A 25,381-nucleotide genomic window follows, 5' to 3' on the forward strand; every position below is an offset into this window, starting at 1 on the left:
ATTTTAATGTTTCCTGTTCGTGTGTGTTTTCTGAAATCTGAGAGTTCACCTCAAAAGCGTATTTTCACAAACTACTGAATTTATTAACAGAAAAAAAAGACTGAAAAATAGTCTCATTAACTTCATGGTGTGTCTGTCATCAAAGGCAGCCTGATGACCTCCAAAGGACTCGATGTCACCTTTGATAGTTCTAATAGGAAACAGGCTACTGTTTGCAGGGGGAGCTTTGAGCTTTGATTGTGTAATATCTTGTAAGATTACTTCAGAAACTACTGCCTGTGTCTGGAAATTGTTAACGGGAAATGTTCACTAAAGTAGGTTATTTTTATTATGAAAAGAGATTTTATCTCTTGTAAATAGTTTAGTTGAGGTCTAACCAAGTTCAAGAGCTAAAGACAAAAACGAAACAAAACAGCATCAGCAGCAATGACAATAACTCTACACATATTTTTTTTAAGTAAATAAAGCAACTTGATAACTAAGTCATTTGTCTTTTACATCAATGTTAAGTGACCTCACACAGTATCTCCCAGGAATGTGATTAGAGTTTTTAATGTTGTGTAAGAATCCCAGCCTCGGTGTGAGGACTTCCATCCCAAACCAGCACCGCGTGGTGTTTGCACGGAGACGGCTGCTGTTACTTGTACTGAGGAGCTGGCCGGAGAGGTGCCTCTGCAGAACTGGTCCCTTCCCAACACAGTGGTTCCTTGTTCCATGACAAGACACCACATGTTAGTGATTTGGGCTATGGACACACAGGTTTGAACTTCTTCCTTGGACTTGAGGTCCTACAACATGCCCTGAATTTCAGATTTATGTGCTTTCACTTTTGACAGCCATGGTGATGGTGAACTCCCCTCACACATGCATCTGTGAGGAGGCGTCTGGCCGTGCACCGTCACCCCCACTTGCCATCACACATGTTGCTGCACCTGTGCTGAGTGGATGCCAGAGCAGGCTTCAGGCAGAGGGGTGCATCTTTGGAAGGCTGTGTCCAGCTCCCCTGTATTAAAGAATCAAGTTAGGGTATATTCCCTTTAAAGTTCAAAATAAAATCACTTTGAGCCCTGCTGGTCACCATACATCCACTCTTTTTCATTTAGTCGGCGAGCCCTCACAGTGTTTACAGTCCTGCTGACAGTACTGGAAGAAGAAACAGGAGCATGGACAACAGGGTCCTGCTCTCCGGAGAGCACAGTGGTGACTCCAGCTGCGGGCCAGCGCCTGCCCACGGTGGGAAGCAGCACAGTCACTGAGGCCTGTGGCTGCTGCTGGCCCGGGACGAGGAGGACCAAGCCATGTCCCAGACCTGTGAGCTATGTTTAAAAGCATGCTGCAAGCCAGAGGAGGTCTGGGCTCCACCAGCTGTCCCTGTGGCAGTGCCCGGGCACCAGAGGCTGTGAGAGCAGTACACCCAGCCTCACAGAACTTGACCGCAGGCCAGCCCCCTGGTGGGGTCAGCCCCAGTATGTCCCATCTGTTCTCATGGTTTGCGATCTCAAAGATAAGGTCTGGACATGATCAGATGTGCTTTGGGCCTGGTTCCCCTGGCTATTGAGTGGATAATTAGGGGTGGAGAGGCTAGAGATCATTCAAGAGTTCTGGGGTCCCTCCTGATCATGAGGAGTAGTGGGGGTTCCTTCAGTCGGCTGGGGAGTAGGGTGGTGAGAGCATTCAGGCGTGTTGGCCCTTCAGGTCCTAGAGAGAGTTGACGGAAGCTTAGACTCGTGTGGTGGGGATGGAAAGATCTGGTGAGGTAAGATGACTAAGCTTTTGCTTGAGCAGAAAGCTTTTGTTTCCATTTTCATTTTGATGAAGTACAATTTATTATTCTTCACTTTAGGTGTCACATCTAAGGACTTTTCACCTAGATACTAAAAGTCTAGGTAGTAATGATTTCTTCTAAAATTTTACAATGTTGCATTTAAACCTATGACCAATTTTGAGTTAAGGTGTGACTATTCGGTGGAATTTCAATTGTTTGTCTGTGAATGTCTAATTGTTCCATCTCTGTTATCCTTTCTCCATCGAATTATTTTTCACCTTTGTCAGAAATCAGTTGGCTGTACTTAATGGGTCTATTTCTGCTTCCTTCTCTTGTTTAATTCCGTTCCGCTAATCTGTGTGTGTATCCTTCTACCAGTGCACCTCTGCTTTGATGGCTGCAGCATAATAGTAACCCTTAATGCATTTCACTTGTCTTCCAAAATTATCTTTGCTTTTCCAGTTTCCAGTTCCATTGCCTTTCCATAAATATTTTTGAATAAGCTTGTCTATATCTACAAAAACATCTTCCTGGGATTTCAAAAGGAATTTGGTGAAAATTGACTACTATGTTGTCTTCTAACCAGTGAACATAGTACATCTCTCCATTTATTTGGATTTTATTTCATTTCTTTCATTGCAAAACTTTCAATATATAAGTCCCATAAATGTGCTGTTTGATTTATTTCTATTTTATTTTGAATGATTATAAATCATACTGTGTTTTAATTTCAGTTTCCATGTATGCATTGCTAGAATGTAGAACAGGGTTGACTTCTGTATGGTGATTTTTTTTTTTTTTTTTTGTCTAGCAAAGTGATTTCTTTTTATAGGTTATTGCTGGGAAAAGTCCTTCAAACAAACCAGTGTAGTGAAAATGCCTTAGAGAAGTATCAGCTTCTCAGATTTCTTCACAAGTTTTAGTATGTCTCACCTTTATGATTTTTATATGTTCAATGCTTTTAAAGAGCCACTACTTCAATGACAGTAACTCTTTGGGGTTTATTTTTATTTCCAAGTTTGTTTTTTTTTTATAGTGGCTACTTCAAGATGGTGAACTGTTTTTACTGTCTTTTCACTCTCCCTTCGTAGTTCCTTAATATGGGCATCCAGGCCCTCTAGAATATGATGAGACCTCAGTTCCTCCTCTTCCAAAAATCTTGCAGCGATTGAACCAAGGGGAGATACAGGCAAGGGACACTCATGTAAACCTAATTCCAATTTCACCACTGTTTCAGAAAGATGACGATTTTCTAACTCAAGTGACTCCATCTGATCCAAAACCTCCTTATGCTCGACTGCTTTTTCTTCTGCCTTTTGTATTTCTGCCTTGAGTTTCTTTTCCATGTCAGGGAAAGAACTTTTGGCAGAAGCAATCGTAGTATCTCGCCGATGTAACTTCCAAGTTAGCTGGGAGATTTCCGTCTCATTCTTTCTAGTCCAGAACTGTTACTTTGTTCAGCCTGTAAAATCTGTTTTTTCAGCTTGTTAATCTCTGCCCTGTACTCATTGTTATGTACTCCCATTTTCTCCAGTTCTTTGTATTTTTCCATTAGTTCTTGGCTCAGCTGTTTACATGTTACGCTCACAGACTCCAGGCTGCCTTCCAGACAAGTCACCTCTGCTTGCAGGAGTTCTTCACTATTGTGGGACACATCCAGCTGGGAAAGCACATTGTCTAATGCCTCCTGTCCTTGACAGGTGTGCCTCTTTCTGCCTGAGGCTCCTCCAGTGACCTATGGCCTCTACTGTGTGCTGAGAGTCAGTTGCCTTTAATTTTTTAATTTTGGTATATTAATATAAAATCACATGAGCAACATTGTGATTACTAGATTCCCCCCATTATCAAGTCCCCACCACATACCCATTACAGTCACTGTCCATCAGCGTGTGGGATGCTATAGGGTCACTACTTGTCTTCTCTGTGCTGTACTGCCTTCCCTGTGCACCCCCGGATGTTATGTGTAGTTGCCTTTAATTTTGCTGGTAGCTTTTCATTTTGCATTGCCTCATGGATGAAATTTTCTTGTGACTGAAGAGCTGCCTTCAGTTTTCTCTTTTCTTTCTGCAAAACCTCTAAAAGTTTTTCAGATTCCCTCAATTTTTCTTCTTTTTGCCGCTGTTCTTTATAACAGTGATATTAGTTCTAACCAAGTAATTGACCTTCATGGTGAGGCGCTCTATCTCCAACTCATTGGCACAGACGGTATCATTGGCCCGCTCCAGCTTACTGCTCAGATGCTGAATTTCTGACTGGCTTGGCAGTTCCAGACTCTAATTTCTGTTTCTGATTGGCAAGCTGAGCCTGAATTATCTCTGATTATTCAGCCAGAGCCTTCCTTTATGCCTCCACAGAAGATACATGTTGCTGATAAATCAAGAGTTGCTTCTCCCAGTCCAGTGATTTCTGATGAAATTCCTCAATTTTTCCAGTTAACCTCTGAATTTCAGACTCATCTTCTCTGTGATTAAAAAAATTTTTTTTATTAAGGTATTATTGATATAGACTCTTATGAAGGTTTCATATGAAAAAAACAATGTGGTTACTACATTTACCCATATTATCAAGTCTCCACCCATACCCCAGTGTGGTCACTGTCCATCAGTGTACTAAGATGCTACAGATTCACTATGTGCCTTCTCTGTGCTACACTCTTTTCCCCATGATCCCCCACACCATGTGTATGGAACATAATACCCCTCAATCCCCTTCTCCCACCCTCCCCAGCCACCCTCCCACACCCCTCCCCTTTGGTAACCACTAGTCCCTTCTTGGAGTCTCTGAGTCTGCTGCTATTTTGTTCCTTCAGTTTTGCTTTGTTGTTATACTCCACAAATGAGGGAAATCATTTGGCACTTGTCTTTCTCTGCCTGGCTTATTTCACTGAGCATAATATTCTCTAGTTCCATCCATGTTGTTGCAAATGGTGGGATTTGTTTCTTTCTTATGGCTGAATAGTATTCCACTATGTATATGTACCACCTCTTCTTTATCCATTCATCTACTGATGGACACTTAGGTTGTTTCCATATCTTGGCTATTGTAAAAAGTGCTGCGATAAATATAGGGGTGCATATGTCTTTTTGAATCTGAGAACTTGTATTCTTTGGGTAAATTCCAAGGAGTGGGATTCCCGGGTCAAATGGTATTTCTATTTATAGTTTTTTGAGGAATCTCCATATTGGTTTCCACAATGGTTGAACTAGCTTACACTCCCACCAGCAGTGTAGGAGGGTTCCCCTTTCTCCGCATCCTTGCCAGCATTTGTTGTTCTTAGTCTTTTTGATGCTGGCCATGCTTACTCTTCCTGTGATTTTTGACATTTCCTCTGAAGTCCCTTATATGCTTTTTCTGTAGTTTTTCATAGCTTCTCTTCAGTCTGCCTAATTCTTCATGGAGTTTCTTTAACTCCTGCTTATATCCCTTGGCCATCTCTTGCTTGACCTTTTCATGTTCTACCTGCTGATGCCAATACTCCAATCTCTTTGTGATTCATATCCAGCTGACTCCTGAGAGTTTTAAGTTCCCTTTCACGGACATCCAAGCAAGCGTCTGCCCTTCGCATTCAGACTTTTTATGAACCACCATTATGTCAGTGTGTTTCATGAGCTCCTGTAGTTCTGCCTCACAGGATGTCAAAAAATCCCCATCGCGTCCCCGATTTTGAATTCCTTCCATTAGAGCCTCCATCGCCAAATCCCCTTTGTTCTGGCAAGTGGCTGGCCGGGGCTGTGCACCCGGCGCGGCCGCATCTGCTTTCGCGGGCCAGCAAGGTAGACGCGACGAGGCCAAGGGGCGGGGTGCCGGGGCGGCCCCCGGCCGGTGGGGGCGGGCCTAGTGGGCACCCTGCTGCTGCGGAGGCCAGCCCGGAGCCCTGGGGCCTCGTGGGCCGTGGCACCCCTGCAGCCGGTGTTTGGTGATCTTTTATCTGTGACTTTGCATATGAATTCATTCAGTTCTAAATTTCCTGTTGATCCCTTAGGATTTTCTAAGTAGACAATTATGTTATCAATATGTAGCTTTATTTCTTCTTTTTCAGTTTATGTGCCTTTTATTTCCTTTTTGTGCCTTCATGCACTTGCTCGAACTCCTAATACTGTGTTGAATAGCAATTGTGAAAGTGCTTTCTTGTTCTTGATCTTAGGGAGAAAGAATTCACCCATTAATTACGATAGTGACTGTAGCTTTTTCATAGATGCCCATAATTATTTTGAGAAATGTCCCTTATATTCCTAGTTAGCTGTGTGTTTTTATCATGAATGTATGTTGAATTTTGTCATATGTTTTTTTGAGGCAATTGATATGATCATGTTGTTTTTATATTAATCCTGTTAATATAGTGGATTATATTGCTTGGTTTTTGAATATCAAGCTAGCCTTGCATCCCTGGAATAAAGCCCACAGGTGTGTAATTCTTTCTTTATATATTGCTAGCTTCTATTTGCAAATATTTCATTTAAATTTGTTGTGCCTCTACTCATGCGGGATGTTGGTGCTTTTTTCTTTTTTTGTAGTATTTTTGACTGCTTTTGAAATCACAGTGGAGTACTGGCCTCATAAAATGAGTTGGGATAATATTGTCCTTTATAAGCACTTCTATGAAAAGAATCATGAATTAAATGTGGCATTCCAAAATTTGTTTTAGATATTCTAAATCTAAAATGATATAAGCATATGAAAAGTGCAAAAAGAAAACCAGAGTACTTCAGAAGAGCTGAAAAGTGATTGTTATGCAAGTACCCTCTTCCAGGTTCTAACATGGCGGGTCCCAGGGAGAGCTGTGAAAGACAGCCTCTGTACCACAGTGCTGCATTAGAGAGCATTTAAATGTTTTGGCACCTTTGGAGTCTGCCTGAAATATGAATCTTGAATAAGAGGCAAATTATGAAATAATGCTGAGTATCAGGAAAAAAAATTTTTTTTTTTTAATATTGCAGTGGAGTTAACACAGGGAAAATATTTAGATATTGCGATCTAGGTCTAAAAAATAGGGTAGTTTGGAGAATAAAGAGGAAAATATAACTTAAAAAAAATAATGAAACAATAACTTTATTTCCTGTTGATGGTGACCAGTCCGGTGGCCTGTGGCTTCGTCACCTGAGATGAAAACTCAGGAATGCCTTTGCCTTGTTCCTTGTTGTGTCACTGTTCTATACGGTGGCCAGCAGAGAGGGCTTTAGGAAGGTCAGGCAAGTGTGTGCTTCCTTACAGCTACCAGATGAAGCCAGAGAAATACGGGATTCCCAGTTAAATTTGCATTTCAGATAAATAATGGGTAACATTTTAGTTTTAGTTTGTCCCAAATATTGCGTAGGACATACTTAAATAGAACGTGTTGTTTTTCAGAAACTCATATTTAACTGGACATCCTATATTTTATCTTTTTTCTATATGTTAGCTTTTTTCCATATTTGTTTCTATACTTTGAACCCTGCTCATTTTCATTTGAGGAAGAGAATGTCAAAATCTTTATTGATTATTGATTGTTTTATTAAATATAAAGCAGTTGTCTTTGCCTGGCAGGTGAACATGATGGCAGATCTTGTGTGATATTCAATTTTTTAAAATTTTATTGGTGCCTGCAGCAGGGTGTTGAGCCCTGGCAGGGGTTCTGCACCTCCAATACTAGTTTGTGCTCTGTATCACCAATGCCCACTCACACTATTTCCAGTGATCTCACTTCATTTGCCTTGCCAATGTCTAATTATTCAAAAAGATTCTTATCCACACATTCACACCTTGGTCCTATTTGCAGTCACCCTCCTAGAATGGTGCCTAAATTCGTGCCCAGACACTACAGATACATAATATTTTTTACATACTTCCTGGGTCAGATATATAAGTAGAAAGGCATGCTACACTTAAATGATCCACCTAAATGATCCACCCTAGTAAGATTTGTTCTGGCATTATCTATAGTGCCTGGATTAAATGACTGGCCTGAGGTAGATTTAATAGAACATCTCTGTCAACACACTGATACCAACAAGAAGAGACCTGCTTGGGAGAGAGCTCTTAGTGGTCATCCTGTGGTCTCTCTTTACAGCACACTGCTCCCTAGAGGCCCCTGTTCTGTTCCCTTCCATTTTCATATTGTTCCAGGCAGGTGGCAAAACACACTGTGAACTTGAACCACATTGCTATGGGCAATGTTTTTATATCTGTTAGAATCTGTGTCAACTCAGAGGAAGGAAATACCCTTCCTTGACTATTGTTTGTGTTTTTGGCTGTTTTTTAGGGCACTTGAGGCCACTGGAATTACTACTACTAAAAACAAAGCTGAAGAGTAGTTCTCTTGTAAGGACCCAATACCCTGTAGTGTCAACTCAGAAAGAAACATAGGCAGTTTACCAGCAGCTAAAATGAAGGCGCCTGGCGGCCTTCCTGTTTCAATTGTAAGTTCCCAACGAATCGGGGGCTCTGGATGGGGATGAGTTGGGGAGCACCCCTGGAGACAAAACACCAGCTTCTAGGGCCCATTTTCTTCATATGTTATAAAAACTGAAATTGCTATTCACAAGTTTGTGATTGATTCTCAGATTTCTACAATTTCCAACTTCACTTAGAATACAGGTTAAAATATTCTTTGTGAAAGGCTGACCTTTTCACTCAAAATATAAAAATGAGAAATTTGATAATTGCTAATATCTCTCAAATTCTGAGGATATTTACATCTGCCCCAGTTCTAAAAGTGTCAAGAAATTGTAAATGTAACATTTTTGTATTGGCCTAAATATGTTTTATTGGCCAATTTGCATAAATATAGGCATACCTTGGACACATTGCTGGTTTGGTCCCAGACCACCACAGTAAAGTGAGTATTGCAATAAAGTTAGTCAAACAAATTTTTTGGTTTCCCAGTACATATAAAAATTATGGTGGTCTGTTAAGTGTGTAATAGCATTATGTCTAAAAAACAATGTAGATATCTTAAAAATACTTTATTGTTAAAAAATGCTAATTATCATTTGAGCTTTCATTGGGTCATAAGCACTGACCACAGATCACCATAACAAATATAATAATAATGAAGATGTTTGAAATATTGTGAGAATTATCGAAATGTGACCCAGAGATGTGAAGTGAGCAAATGCTGTTGGAAAAATGGGACTGACAGACTTGTCAAAGTTTACGAACTTCCAATTTGTAAAAAACACAGTATCTGCAAAGTGCAATAAAGTACAACAAATGAGGTTTGCCTGTATGTATTTGTTAAGAATTGGTCTTTTGGTGCTCAGAATGGGTATTTTACCCACAATTTTCATGTTGTAATAGGAAGGGAAAAAAATACAATTCTATTACAATTTTGGGGGATGTTTCTGTAGCCATTAAACCAGAATAAAGATTTTTCCAAATAGAAATTGCTGCTTCTGTAAATATTTTCTGTTTCTTAGCATTAACACTTAAACATAGAGAAACTTCTTTGGTTTCTAATAACTAGGAATTATACATACACTTGCATCCAATATATATTGGCCAAACTTGTAGTGGAAATATGCAGGGGAACTCATCAGAGCCAGGCATTTTGCGGAGTCAGGGCTCTTGATTTAATCGCCTGGGCTTCTCTGCCTCAGTTCCCACCTGTGGAGCTCCCCAGTCTGCTGGGAGCTCATAATGTAAAATAAGCCCTCTATTTTTCCTGTGGGAAAGGAGCATAGAATTGCTTATTTCTTTAAAAAGTATTAAGGATGTCACCTCACATCTATTAGGATGGCTACTATTAAAAAAAAAAACAAACCAAAAATACAGAACAGAAAGTAACAAGTATTGGTCAAGATGTCAAAAAATTGGAACCCTTGTGCATTGCTGGTGGGAATATGTAATGGTATAGCCGCTATGGGATACAGTATGGTGGCTCTACAAAAAATTAAAAGTGAAATTACCATATATTTGTCTAGCAATGACTTCTGGGTGCACACGCAAGAGAAAAGTAAGAACTCTGAAGGGCATTTGTACACCAATGTTCATAGCAGCATTATTCACAGTGGCCAAATGATGGAAACAACCCAAGTGTCCATTGACAGATGGACAAATAAACAAAAGGTAGTATATACATCAAATAGAATATTAAAAGAAGGAAATTCTAACACATTACAACATGGATGGACCTGATGGCATCATGCTAAGTGAAATAAACCCATCACAACAGGACAAATACTGTCTGATTCCGCTCACGGGAGATACTGTTACGGAAATTACTGGAAAAACCTGGACTGGATCACTGACAGAAGAACCAAGCGGTACTTGGAGGTCTTGGAGTGTTGAGGTTTATTTCACACCGGCGGGCTCAGAGGGGAGTAATCTCCCAAGGTCTGAGCACCAAACAAAGGCAAAGGGAGCAATATACATATTTCTGCTTCTGTATCTGTAACATTCCTACGTGCACAGCAAGCGAGCAAGCAAGGGGGGGTGAGCTTAGGGAGTGGGTGCCTGGCAGAGCGGGGAGTGAAGGCGAGGGGGAAAAATGGGAATTTCTGCTGTCTTTGCTAACTAGAGAAGAGAAGGGGGCCACCTGGACTAAATTGCTGTCCTTGTAAATATTTCCCTATCAGTACCACTGTAGTTAAATTCACAGAGACAGAATGTGGAGCGGTGGTGGCCAGGGGCTGGGGAAAGCGGGGAAATGGGGAGTTAGTGTTTAATAGGTACAGAGTTTCAGTTTGGGACGATGAAAAATTTCTGTGGATGGATGGTGGTGATGGTTGCACAGCAATGTGAGTGTACCAAATGCCACTGAGCTGTACACTTAAAAGTGGTTAGAATGATAAATTTCATGTTATGTGTATTTTACCATAATTTTAAGGAAGAATCAAGGATGTGTGCCTGTCTGGAGATCCAAAAATCTGTCATTCCTTCCTGTGGATTACATATGCCACACTTGATCCCTGTAGGTTATACTTCAGGTTATATGCCCTGAACCTATATAGTCTGCCCTGACTGCCCATCACTCAACACTGGTGTGGCTGAGGGTGACCCAGTGGAGGGGGCAGGATGCCTGAAGTAGCTCTGGTTCAGGCTGGAGGGAGGAGTCCAGACTCTCAGTCTGCCAGCCCAACTTTTTCTTTTTCATTACTTTGAAGTCAAATGATATGCACAAATTTTAAGTATACTTTTAGATGAGTCTTGACAAATACATGCATCTGTGTAATCTGTATCCTTATCAAGAATATGGAACATTAACCATAACATTGCACCAGGAAGTTCTCTCATGTTCTGCCTCCAAGCCCCTCTTCCCAGGCAACCCAGTTTTGATCTCTGTATCATAGATTAAATGTGCCTATTCTAGAATGTCATATGAGAAGAATCAAGCAGTAGGTACTCATCTCCACTCAGCTTAATGTTCCCGCGAGCCATCTGTGTTGTTCCTTTATCATGGCTTGTTCCGTTTCATTGCTGTCTATTCCATTGTCTCATCATGCCAGGGGTTGTTTCGCTACTTTCTTGTTGCTGAACTGCTGGGCTGGTTCCAGTTTAGGGCTCTTATGAATAAGGCTGCTGTAAACATTTTTAGACAAGGCATTATATAGGCAGATGCTTTCATTTCTCTTAGGTTAACATCTAGGAATGGAATTACTGAGTCAAAGGGCAGGTTTATAAAAGACCACCAGACCACTTAAACTCTTACCCACAAGACATGAGGGTTCTGATTGCTCTGCATCCTTGCCAGCATTTGGTGGTGTCAGCCTTATTTCCTTTTTAAGACATTCCAGGGGGTATGCCTATCATTGTAGTTTTAATTTGTATTTCCCTGTTAACTAATGATGTTGAAGCATCTGTCCAGCTCTTTTATCCATTTTTTAATTAGGTTTTTTTGTCTTTATATTATTGAGTTGTAGTTGGAACTTTTGAAAAGCAGAGTTATAAAATTTTTATGAAGTTTACTTACCATTTTTCATTTATGGTTATTGTTCTCTCTGACCATTGAAAAACTTCTACCTATCTTAAGCCATGAAAGATATTCTCTATGTTTCTTCTTGAAATTTTATAGTTTAGCTTTTACATTGAGGTTTGTGATTCATCTTGAATTGATTTTTGTGTATGTATGTGGTGAAGTAGGGGTTCAGGTGCATTTTTTTCTATATGTATATCCAATTTTTTCAGTACCATTTGTTGAAAGGATCATCCTATTCATTCTAAATTATAATGGTGCCTTTATGAAAACTCAACTTATCATGTAAGTGAGGGTCTATTCCTGGGCTCTTTTTTCTGTTTCATTGGTTGATTTGTCTATCATTTTGCCAGTATCACACTGTCTTGACTATTGCACCTTTACATCCCAAACTTCTGTCCACAGTATTTTTAGAGCTTTGCTCCAGTGTGATACAGTAGATAATATTAACATTATTTGCTTACACTCACTTTCCTTGTGTGTAAAACAGTGATCTTCACTGAGTGATGGTAGTGACTAGGTGAATTTCTATGGCAACATCTGGCACAATGCTACATAGAACATGTTCAGTAAGTGTTTATCTCCCTGTTGATTCTCTAAGTGGCCCACATCTTTGTGTACTCTCACCACATCTCTGTGGTATGGTTGGGAGGTCAGTGAAGGAGCAAAGGGATAAAATAATTGTAATTACAATCTTTGATTCTATGGCAGAGAAAAAAACTAAGTTACAAACTACTTAATTCCAGGGTTGACCTTGGCTATTTTATTTTGCAGCATTCTCTAATCTTTTAAAGATTACTTCTCTGAGCTTCAGTTTTCTCATATGTAAAATGAAGATAATACCCCTCAAGGTCATTGTCAGACACATTTGCATTAAGGCACGTGAAAGCACTTTGTAGGGTCTAAAACATTATAACAGCATAAAGCTGTCACCTTTCCCTTTCTTCCTCTATTGGGATTGCAGACATTCAGAGGGTGAGGGATTTTTTTTCCATTTTTTCATGACTCACACCTTTGGACTCACATCATCGATTTGGCACCTGTTTCATATTTTTCACTGCCATTAAAGCAATTGCTTCTATCAGGATTTTCCCCAGGACCATAGATAACAACATATTTGAGTCTTTGTTAGTATCTGTTGTCACACTTTATGAACACATTTAAAATAATTTACTAGAAGTGTTTACAGACTCAAAGACCAGCTCTTGCCTTCTTGAAGGTTTTGCTTAAGACACAAAGAAAGTCAGGTTTGAACAAGAAATAGCAACTGTGGAATGCCGACACTCAGACTTGAGTAAGCTGCAGATGAGGGAGATGAGACTGGCCATCCCCCTTCTCCGGCCATCCACGGGCCATATGTCTGGAACATCCGTTAGTCCCTTAACCCAGGGGAAGGGTGAGAGCCACAGGCAAAGACAGAGTGAGCGTAGGGAGGATGAAGAGAAAGGTAAGAAGTGACTCTCTCGAGGCAGAGATGGCTGGGGGTCCCCTTGAGCTCTTAGCAGTTGTTTTGAGGACCTTTTAAGAGTGTTTCAGGTGAAGTGTGTCAGGATCTCAGTCAGCAAAGTCAGGTGTCAAGGAACAGTCCTTTTCCTTTTCTGTAAGTCTGCTTAGATTCTGACTGGGAGCTACCATTGCACCAGGCTGACACCTCCATTTGCTCTGTACATGAACTGGCTCCTGGCTTAGGACTTGCCCAAGGTGAGTAGGGAGAGGGGAAGTGTGGGAGGAGGCAGTGGAACATCTCCAGCCAGACAGTGTGTGGCAATAAATGCTTTTGTATTAACCAGCCCTACCCTTGAAGTCCAAAAATTCAAGGAGATGGGTTCTTAGGCAGAAGCTACAGATGGGTAAGAAAATATTCCAGACAAACTTGAATGAAGGCCTTACACTTTCTCAGCATAACCTCTCGGTTTCCTTTACACTCACTTTCAATAAATAGCTGATCTCATTCAGAGATGACTAAGGACTACAAATGAACTCTAGTGTGCAGAGAAACCTGGAAACAAAAAAAGAAAAAGAAAATCACAAAAGACTGAGGAAGAATGTGGATAATTCAGAAGACCAGCTCAAAAGTTCAGAAAAATATGTTCCCAGACTCTAAAAGAAAATATGGAAACATGATAACTAAAGCACAGTTTGAGTATAGAAGAAAAATTCAAAAGAGTGAGTGGCACAGAAGAAAACAAGCCTAAAGCTGGCAGAATTCAGGAGGGGAAATGAGAAGAGAAAAAAGTAAAAATGATACTGATGCAAAGACCGATTCAAAAGCTGCAAAATAGGAAGCCTCGTTGAAAAAACAATCACTGAGGGCAGCCTGGAGGAGACTGTACAGAAGGAACCAAGTATCACCTTAATTTATTAGATTTCTCAACAAAGAGTTTTAGAAAAAAGGGAAAAAAATAAGTATATGACAAGACTGTATAAATATTCAGGCCAGACTTGACTGTCATTTCAGAGGAATTACTGCATTTAGGCCAACATTAAATACAATGACTGAACCTGGACCTGTTTCTTACACCATATATATACGAAAAACATCTCAAAATAACTTGAAGACTTGAATGTACAACTTCAAACCAAAGAAGTGCCTAGAAGGAAACATAGGACAGAAACCCCTTGACATCAGTCTTGGTGATTTTTTGGATTTGACACCAAAAACAAAGACAACAAAGGCAAAAATAAACAAGAAGGACATCAAATTAAAATCTGCACAGCAAAGGAAACCATCAACAAAATGTGAAGGCAACTATGGAATGTGAGGACATATTTGCACATCACATATCTGATAAAGGGTTAATAATATCCAAAATATTAACACAACTCAGAAGCACAAAGACAATCTGATTAGAAAATGGGCAGAAGCACTCAACAGACACGTTTCCAAAGAAGACCTACAGATGGTCAACAAGTATGTGAAGAAGCTCAACATAACTAATCATTGGGGACATGCAAATCAAAACCACAATGAGATACCACTGCACACCTGTTAGAATGGCCACCATCAAAAAGATAAAAGATAACAAGTGTTGGCAAGGATGTGGAGAAAAGGGAATTTTTATGCATTGTTGATGGGATTGCAAATTGATGTAGCCACTATGGAAAGCAGTGTGGGGGTTCCTCAAATTATTAAAAATAGAATTACCGTAGAATCCAGCAGTTCCACTTCTGGGCATGTATTCAAAGGAAATGAAAATAGGGTCTTGAAGAGATAGCTGCACCCCCATGTTCACTGCAGCATTATTCACCCTAGTCAAGACATGGAAACACCTAAGTGTCTGTCAACAGGTGAATGGGTAAAGAAGATGTGACAGGTACATATGCACACCATGAAATATTATTCAGCCATGAGAGAAGGAAATATTGCCGTTTGTGACAACATGGAAGCACCTGGAGAGCATTAAGCTCAGTGAAATAAGCCAAAGACAAATCCTGCTTGGTGTTACCTATATAAAGAATCTTTTTAAAAAAAGTTTGAAACTTACAGAAGCAGAGTAGAAAAAAGTGTTTGCCAGGGGCTAGGGGTGGGGAAAATAGGAAGATGTTGGTAAAAGGGAAAAACAAAATGAAAGAAGAATGATACTGAGTTGTGGTACCTTAATTTCCTTGGTATTGAGACAGAAAACATAAGGGTCACAAGTAGGGGAGAACCATGCTGGGTCAGCCTCTGCCAAGCTGCACGTTCTGAAAGGATACTGATAGATTCTGAGTGGAACAATGGGTGTCCCAATGATTTGTTATTGAGCTAAACTGCCCTAAGTGCAAAGACAAAGACAAGGGACAGATATTCTCAAGCCTGCCAGAAATCAGAGAGCTTAGCTGCTCTGAGTCCTTGTGAATGAGGGTTTTGAATAAAACTATTGAATGTTGAAATCTTGACAAAATAGAAGTGAATAAAAGTACAGAGCTTGGTATAAGATGGGTGGTGAACCTCAAATCTGTTTAAATGTAAAAATAAGAGAGATTGGCCATGCGTGTGAATTATAGTGGCAGCGCATAGTATAAATGTTATAGACCTTACAAATAGTGATATAACTTAGGGAAATCACTGGGTGGGAGAAGGGAGGGGCTGTGCAAAGTATAAATGTCCTCATTTTTCTTAGCAGAAAAGTCAGTGGTCACTAAGTTGAAAATGCTGTTTTGAAAAATAAGGGCTGTAACTTATAGGTTTTTACAATATTTATGTCACCTTCAGAGCAATCTTTTAGGAAGCTGTCTCCTACAGTGAAGAAGCATTTCTCTGAACTTTAGCAATTCTTTCTGTTTTGCTATCATATCTTTCCTTCCATTTCTTTGTCCTTAATGAAGAATGTTACTTGCCAAATGCTCAGTGTGCTGTAGGGATGGGCAATACCTGGTGAACTGGCACTCACAAACAGGTGAGGAGTGCTGCTATGTGAAGCATGTCAAGTGATGGGGAATCAGAGATGAGACGTGGCTACGTAAGGCCTCTGAGATGCTTAGATAAGGCCCAGGTGCTAAGCTGGAGCCCACCAGGCTAGGGAGCACACTGAGCAGGAAGAGGCTGGTTCCAGACAGAACAAAGGCCTGGTTTTTGGTGCCCTGCTTTGCTTGTACTTTGCTTGGTCTGCCTACTGTATAATCCTGTCCCTGCAGTACTCTTTGTGTCTTGGACTGTGTCTAGATTTTATTGCCTACTTAAGCAGCTGTTTGGACTGTCTGGAAAATGCTCAATGACTGTATAAAGGTAGATGGATGAATGGATGAATGGATGAATGAATGGACAGATGGATCCTTTGAGGGTGTCAGGTTAATGACATCAATTGATGCCATGAGCTGCTTTTTATGTTTAATATTTTTGAAGTATATTGCCTTTGGGAAACACTGAGAAATCCACCTTTTACAGCATGTGATTCAGGTTGCTAATGATGGCGCATGACCAGCCAGTATGATATTCTGGCCTCCTTCTGTGAACCACATGCATTTGTCTTCTAGGAGTTTTATGTTCTAAGGTACATGTACAAAAAATAAACTAAATCCGTGGCCAAGATCCTCATCTGTATTTACTTGAGAAGGAAATAATTTGAGATTTTCTCTCAGGTTCAGGAGGCAGTGCCCTTTTGGAGGCGACACTTTTGCTAACTTCCTGCTTACCTGTCCTTTATGATAAGAGTGTTGAAATTACAGACATGATGACTCTTGAAAGCAGGGTGAAAAGTCATTTTAGTTTCTTTAAGGTAGACGTATCCTCTCTGTTGCCAGATTCTTGATGGGAATCTGCATTTTGACAATTGAACATACAGATTCATTATTTTGTTGAAGATGGCTGTGATTTACTGGTTTATGCATGGAATGCTCTAATCTAAGCCCCACAGACTTGTTTGGTAGGATTGGTGGGAGGGTACTGATGCAGAGAGAGGTAGCAGGAGAGGTGCTCTGTGTACCTGTATATTTTGCCTTTGAAACATTTGCTGGTGTGTCTTTTGAACATTTTTCAACACAAATCTATGCTCATTGACCAAGATTTTTGTCCCATTTTACTCTCTATAGTTTGTATATGAAATAGTAGATATTTTAGAATTTTTCACACAGAAAATTGATCAAGTTGAGGTTTGTCTTGTTTTGACCAGTTACAGTCTGTAGAGATTTTGACAGCTTCCATTAGGTACCAGTCCTCTACCTTGAGATTCCTGTCTGCATCTAGACATTTCCTGGACACTGGCACTACCATGCATACCCAAGATCTGCCCCCTTGGTCCAGAAGGTCCTGCTCCGCCCATCTGAGCAACTGGACAGGAGCAGCCAGCATGGCTATGAGCTCTGCCCCTTAAAGGGCCACTGACCTCCTGGATGTAAAACGAAGTCTTTCGACTGACCCCTGATCTCTTATGTAAGAAAGCTTGGGCAACTGACACACTGCGCTATTTAAAGGAAGTTTTCTGTGACTCTGTGAAGTGGAGAGAAGCTTGTCTGCTTATTTGTGATGCTCATTCACTGCCCAGAGAGAGGCTGGGAGGCCAGGCTAGGGCAGGGCCAGCATTTGAATCCCAGTCCCTCCATGGCACATGCTTTGTGATCTGATATTCCTGGAGCCTTTTTTTTTCATCTCTAAAATGGGCACATTGGTCAGATTTCTCATTTCTTTGTTATTATGTTGTCTTTTTGCTGGCAAAGAGTTGAAACTGGCAGAACTAGGAAGCAGGTCTCCAGGGTCCTGAGGAACCCAGTCATACAACTGGATTTCAGGACACACTAGCCTAAGACGGCAATGCTGCGGGAAGCCCAGGCCTGTGTCTCCCCTAAAAAGCTCTATTTCTTGCTGTTTGACTGTCACTATCTCTCCATACTGGCTGGCTTCCTCCCGAATCTCCTCATCCACATGGGGGCAGATGGCCATCAGAAGCTCCCTCATTTCGGAGAGCTACCACCTACGACGTCAAAAGCACAAGCAACTACAGGAAAAAAAACAGATAAATTGGACCGCATAAGAATTAAAACTTTAGTGCTGCAAGCAATACCTTCAAAGGAAGCAAGAAGAGAATCCATAAAATGGGAGAAAATATTTCCAAAATCAGACCTGATGAAAGACTCATATCCAGAATATATAAATCACAGCTCAATAATAAAAAGACAAATAGCCCAATAAAAAATAGACAAAAAAACCTGAATAGCCATTTCTCCAAAGAAGATTCACAAATGGCCAATAAGTGTGTGAAAAGATGCTCAACATATCAGTCATTAGAGAAATGCAAACCAAAACCACAATGAGATACCACGTCACAACCACTAAGATGTCTAGAACCAAAAAAATGGACAAGCATTGGTGAGGAGGTGGAGAAATTGGAACCATCATGCATTGCTGGTAGAAATGTAAAATGGTGTAGCCTCTTTGAAAACAGCTTGGCAGTTCCTCAAAAAGTTAAACATAGAATTTCCATATGACCCAGCAACTCCACTCCTAGATATATACTGAATACTGAAGAGAGATGGGAACATGTCCCCACCAAAACTTATACATGAATCTTCATTATTATTTTAAAAATAGCCAGAAATTAGAGCCTACTGAAGTATCCACCAACTGAAAAATGGATGAAATGTAGTATACAAAAGTACACTGTGTATTGCAGTATATGATGGGGTATCACACAGCAGTAAAAAAGAATGAGTGAACCTTGAAAACATGCTGGGAAGTGAAAGAAGCCAGCCACAGAAGACCACATACTGTTTGATTCCATTTACATGAAATGTCCAGAATAGGCAAATTAATAGAGATGGAAGGTGGGTTAGTAGTTGCCATGGGCTGGGAAACTTGAAGAAAATGTCAAGTGGCTGCTAGAGTTTCTTTTAGGGGGACTGAAATATTCTAGAGTTAGATTGTGGTGATGGTTATACAACTTTGTGACTATACTTAAAGTCATTGACCTGTACCCATTAAGTAGATGAATTGTATGGTAAGAAAATTATATCTTAATGCTCATTGAAAAATAAAAATTTAAACCTTAAAAAAGTAAAAAGGATCTTAACTCCTGGTTTTACCTTCCTGGGAAAGGACCTTGGTCCAGTTTGTGGGGGGCTAATCCGTGGGCCCAAAGTTGGGTCCTGTTATAAGAAAATGTCATACACCCAGCAAAGGAGGAAAGCAAAGTACAGAGTAGAGAGAGCAAGGGATGTCGTTATCTGAAGGTAGTGGTGGTGTCTGCCTCAGAGAGTGATATTAGGAGGAAAATCAGTAACTGCAGGTGAATTAATACAGAATCTGGCCCGCCTTACATGCTGACTGCAGAGATTACGTCAGCATCGCACTAGGGAAAATGGTAAGATCTGATCCACAAGTTAACGCTCAAAAAATAGCCAAGAGAAGAACCAAACTTTGGGGAACCTGAAGATAAATCCAAGAATGAAACGATCTTTAATTGATATACCTGATTGCTTGGTGGCATGAGAATTTTTACAGGTTTCTGTCTGTCATTAACATTCCCTTGTTGCCTCCTACAATATGATGCACTGAGGGGTTACCCTTGGAAATGAATAAAGACATTGTTTGCAGGTAGAGTGGGACAGGTCCTATGATGAACCTTTGTATCTGACACTCAGAGCAAGAGTTTTATTCAGCTTCTTAGCTCCATCGTTTACTGTGTGAATGATACCTGTTTAACAGCATTGGGGCAAGGAGGAAAGGAGAGCAGGTTGTTTAAAACACCAGTATACCTGACAGACAATCACAAAACCATAAGTACTGTGATCCTATTCTGAATCACAGCATGTGTAAGTAACACATATAACATATATTATGCATTTATAATATATGAGATATATAAAGATAATACAGCTTTATTATATAAAATATGGTATATATCTTTATATACTTTACTACATATACATTACTATGTAAGTAATACAAGTTTATATGAAAATCAAAGTTTTTTAATTAGGCACATAGTATATATATCATCTTTTTTGAAAGACTGTGCAAATAAACAAAAATAAATAAATTGAAATCCCAAAATTCCGTATTCCCAAACAACCATTTTGGGTATTTATCTGGAAAGATTTAATTTATTGCTGTATAAATACGTGGATCATGCTAGTCATGTTCTTTTCTTCCCTGGACGTTTGCTAAATAACATTGTGTGCTAAAAGCAAATTTGTACCATCTTGGTTTTCTTTTTGTTTTCAGATAATTTTAGACTTACAGCAAGGTTGTGGAAGAAAAAAGGACTCATTTACTTCTCTCTAGCTCTCAACTTTTTGTCAGCTTCCTTGGCCTATCAGGCTTCCAAGGAAGTGCTTTATCCTTAGTTTTTAGATGTTATTTTTTTCCCCTAAGCCATTTGCCCACCTATAAAGCATACTGGACTTTGATTCCGTACATGATTTATAACAATGGAGTAAAAGCTCTACCCTTTATTAGATCCTTGCGTTTAAAATTTGGTTTGGTAGCTCAAATCCCATCCTGAATTAATCCCTTTATTATTTGGAGATTATAAACTCTTTCATCTTCCAATTTAGTAAATCCCTAACTATATGGACTCTCTCTGTCTCCTTTCATTACTGCTTACAGCTCAGCCAGTTCTTTTCTGAGCTCACTTCTTTCTTAGGTTACCTTACGAAACTCAGCTGACAGTGAATCCATACACGACTGTCTGTCCTCCAACCCTTACTAAGTGCAGGATGTCCTGGCCAGATGCTCACTGCAGGTACTTTCGATGAATCAATCTTTCATCATCCTGCAAGCCTCAGATAAGAGTGTCCTTCCCACTTTCTGCCTAAACCCTGAGGCCAGGACTACCTAAATCAATAATTTTAAAGGGGCAGTCCACTAGTTAAAGACACCCATTTTTGTATTATGAACCATAAACTCTGTTATGCTTTAGTAACAAACAACTTCAAAGTCTTAGTGGCTAATGAAAGTTTCTTTTGCACTGCTGTTCCATGTCCACTGTGAGCCAGCAGGGACCTCTGGTATGCAGACTGATGGAGCAGCTGCTGCAGAGGCCATTGTAGGAGGCCGAGGGGGAGAGCCAGTGTGGGGAGTCTGGCTGTGGCTCTCAGGCTGCCATCGGAAAGTGGCCCAACATTGCTGCCTGCTCTTTGTCAGCCAACACAATGCAAAGCCACAGCCTCATTCCCAGGGGCAAGGAAGCCATGTCACCCATCACTGGAAGGAAGGAAGCCAGACTCACTCCATTAGCAGAACCGGTGACTACCTCAGTGTCCCTTTGAAAATTTCAGCTTCCATTTTTCTCCTTATAAACAGACGCAATAATGAATATCTTTTCTCCATTTTCACTTGTTTCTTCCTGTCCTTTTATTTCCTAAGCATAAATTGATAGACAGAATTCTTGTGTTAAAATGTTTGGTGTGTGTGTATATGGAGTAGAAATCAGGTGCCAGCTTGGCAGGTGGACAGCAGCTTACTGTGAAGGAGATGGTGGTACCCTTTGCAGCCCAAGCCGAGATTGTGGCTCCGCAGGTATAGGTGGTGGTAGATTTCAGGCTCCGCCTCCGCTTGCCCCTCAGCCAGAGGCTAGAGCACTGCGCCATCTTCTTAGCTGCGGGAAGGACTTACAAAGACACAGAAAGAGCAGGTTGCGGTCCCGAACCAGGTGTTGCTTTCAAAAACTGCCAGTGTGTCCTGACTTGCTGCGGCTCACAGGAGAACAAAAACCTTGAGTTTTCAAAGATCAGTAAAGGGAAAGACCCAGAGTAGAGACATTCACTGTATAGAATACATTCTAACCTTGAGTTTTCAAAGATCAGTAAAGGGAAAGACCCAGAGTAGAGACATTCACTGTATAGAATACATTCTAGTCTTAGAATTACATTGAGTTTCTGGATAGAGCCCAGCACAACAGGAATGTGTGACTAGGTGGCTGGAGTTCACATACGTGAAAGGGGAGGTGGCCTCCTTCAAATCAGTAGTACTGTCAATACTGACAAGAGAGAAACTTCTTTTTAGAGTTTTATGAAAATCTCACCGATGAGCTGTGGGTAATGGGGAAATGAGCTAGGATGGTATGAATACAGAGAGGAGATGTAATGGCTAAAATTGGATAACAGCAGTTTGGGCAGCAGCTTCACTGACCTTGAAATAGGTGGGGCTTGGAAGACCTACCAGACTGGGACCCAGGGAGTCTCTGCTCGTAAGCAGAATGTTTTCAGCCTCAGTCTGGAAACATGTCAAGAGCTGCATCCTTTTATTTTCTCTCACTTGGATTCTGTGAATGTAGTTCTCCAATTTTGTTGTACATGTGAGCTGAACTGGTAGAAGACAGTATTTTGAGGGTTTTGGGGTTGCTTATTAGTCTGTCTTTTTAAATGTGGTGTCACATGGCAGGTGTCTTCTTGCCGTCCAGGGTCAGTACTCCCTGAAGTGCCCCTTCTAGCAAGTGGGAGCAGACCCTGTTGGCCATCCCCATGTGACTCCACGAGGGTGGGGCTTCCTCTCTACCTCCCTGGACCCTCCCTGTGCACCCCAGCACCTGCCTTAGCACATATTTGTTGTTTTGATAGTTTAGATTTCACTTATGTGTTGCATTGTTTAAAAAAGCACTTAAGGCAGTTACAAGTCTAATAATATATAAGTTAAGTTCTGGGGAATGTTATTTGTTTGCCAAAATATTTACTCAAGGATTCCTTCAAGTAGTGTGTCAATGTACCGTTAACACATGATTCTAATTTTAAACGTAATTTCCCTTAATATAATAGAGAATTGTTAAGTAGAAAAAAAATTGTGTAGTGTTTCGGTTGACTTTTATCCTGGACTTACCATGAAAGAATAAAATACCTTCTTTGTGTACGCCAAAAAGGGCATGCTGGAATTGTATGTCTGTATCTGGGCCCATTACCTAAGGTTTGATGTTACCTTAAAAATTTTTAAATTGAAGTATAGTTGATATACAGTATAGTGTCAGGTGTACAATGTAGTGATTTGGTAATTCTGTATGTTACAAAATGCTTACCACAATAAGTATACTTACCATAATCTGTCACCATACAAAGTTATTACAATATTATTGACTAGATTCCTTATGCTGTGCATTTCACTCCAGTGCCTTACTTATTTTACAACTAGAAGTTTGTACCTCTTTATCCCCTTCACCTATTTTGCTTACCCCTTACCCGCCTCCACTATGGCAAACCAGTTTGTACTCTGTGCTTATTAAATCTATTTCTGTTTTGTTTATTTGTTCATTTCTTTATTTTTAGAGTCCACATATAAGTGAAATCATACTGTATTTATCTTTCTCTGACTTATTTCACTTAGCATAACATCCTCTAGGTTCATCCATTTGTTACAAATGGCAAGATTTCATATTTTTTAAAGACTGAGTAATATTTCATTGTGTATGTATGACATCTTCTTTATCCATTCATCTATTGATGGACACTTAGGTTGCTTCTATATCTTGGCTATTGCAAATAATGCTACAGTAAACATAGGGGTATATATAGCTTTTCAAATTAGTGTTTTGTTTTCTTTGGGTAAATTCCCAGAAGTGGAATTTCAGGGTCCTATTTTGATTTTTAGTGTTTTTGAGGAACCTTCCATAGTGGCTGCACCAACTGACATTCCCACCAATGTGCAGGAGGGTTCCCTTTTCTCCACATCTTCACCAACACTTGTTAATTCTTGTCTTTTGGATAGTGGCTATTCTGATTGGTGTGAGGTGACATCTCTTTGTGGTTTTGATTTGCATTTACCTAATCATTAGCAATGTGGAGCATCTTTTCATGTGCCTCTTGGCCATCTGTATGTCTTCTTTGGAAAAAAGTCTACTCAGGTCCTCTACCCATTTTTTAATTGAATTATGTGAGGGTTTATTTGGTGTTGAGTTATATGAGTTCTTATATCTTGGATATTAACCCCTTATGGGATATATCATTTGCAAATATATTCTTCCTCCAATAGGTTGCCTTTTCATTGATGGTTTCCTTCACTATGTAAATCCTTTTTTAATTCAATGGCTGGACATCCCCAAGGCATGTTGCTTGAGATCTTCTGACATGAAGTAGGGAAATAGCCTGTGTGCTCAAAGCAATGTCCTCATCTCAGCAAGAAGCAGCCTTGGAGGCCCACAAGGGCCCACACTGGGGCACGTGCCCCCGTCCCTCACTGTCGCCAGGGGGAGGAGCATAGCTAAAGACATCAGTTGCCACCTGGCCTGCAGGCTGAGCACCTCGGAGGGACTGTTCTCCCCAAAGAAGCCCTGGTCCTTTAGGCGGAGAGAGAGGCTGCAGATGAATGCCCACTCCCTGGGGGTGCTTCCTGTTCATTATTCCTATAGGTTGCATACATCGTGTGTGATGATGAGCAGCCACCTATTTCTGGTAGCAGTAGACCTCAGCCTGCCCCTCCTACCTCATATCCCAGTGTTTTGTTTCCATAATTAGCCCACCTAGGTTCCTTCTGGTTTGGGCAGACTTGGTCTGACCATCTGCTCAGAACAAGCCCCAGCAGAGCGTGTTCTAGCCTCTCACAGGCCGTGGTGGGAGGCCAATCGCAGGAGTGCTGGAAGCACTGGACAACAGTGAGCTTGGATACAAATTAGCTAAGTGATCTGGCACTAGCTCCTTGCTGGGTAGATGTCTGTCTGTCTGTGAGATAGGATGATCATATATTACTTAGCTGCCCCCAGGGGCTGGCTGTGATGATTAGATGCAGCACAGATGCGAAGGGTCGCCTGCATTTGAGGCCAAGGGACTGAAGGGGCCCCTGTTTCCTGCAGCCGGGTAGTTGCTCAGGGAGCCGTCTGATTCCCAGCTCTCAGCTCAGGCATGTTGCTTCCCCTGCTAAAATCAGATGCCATAAATAACTGCCCCCATTGCCGGAGCATCCCAGATGTCCTGGCAGGGGGCATTTGGAGGAAGGTTTTTACATTGCATGGAATTGAGCAATTGCAAACATAGATACACCATCCTGGGGGCCCTGGGAAGCAGAAGAAGGACTCTGTTCTTGTGCATATCTCTGATATGGGACAGGGACCAAATGCTGCGAAAAGCCGACTGCCTCCTTCGCAGCCAGACAGGAGAGTAAGGGCAGAGTGTGGGAGTTCATTCCAGCCTCAGCAAGTCAGGTTGGTCACCCAAAGATGTTGTATAATCAAAAAATACTTGGCCAATATATGCATGAATTCATACCTATTGCAAACATTAGCCACTCAGTAAACTTTGATGAAACTTTAACAGAGTTTACAAAATTCCATTTTGTTAAAAGTTAGGGTCCTTCTTCACAACTTGGTGCAGCCAAAGTTAGGTTGTCAGAT

At 40.7% G+C, this 25,381-nt stretch overlaps 1 protein-coding gene and 1 pseudogene across 8 annotated transcripts in view; one reads left to right on the forward strand and one right to left on the reverse strand.

Moving 5' to 3' along the window:
- Nucleotides 1-25,381, forward strand: part of OTUD7A (OTU deubiquitinase 7A) — a 374,155-nt gene that overhangs the window by 21,890 nt on the left and 326,884 nt on the right. The window lies entirely within an intron of this gene.
- On the reverse strand, nt 2,592-5,595 carry LOC108386853 (centrosomal protein of 63 kDa-like; annotated as a pseudogene).

Source organism: Manis javanica, chromosome 18, assembly GCF_040802235.1.
Source record: "Manis javanica isolate MJ-LG chromosome 18, MJ_LKY, whole genome shotgun sequence".
Classification (NCBI taxonomy): domain Eukaryota; kingdom Metazoa; phylum Chordata; class Mammalia; order Pholidota; family Manidae; genus Manis; species Manis javanica.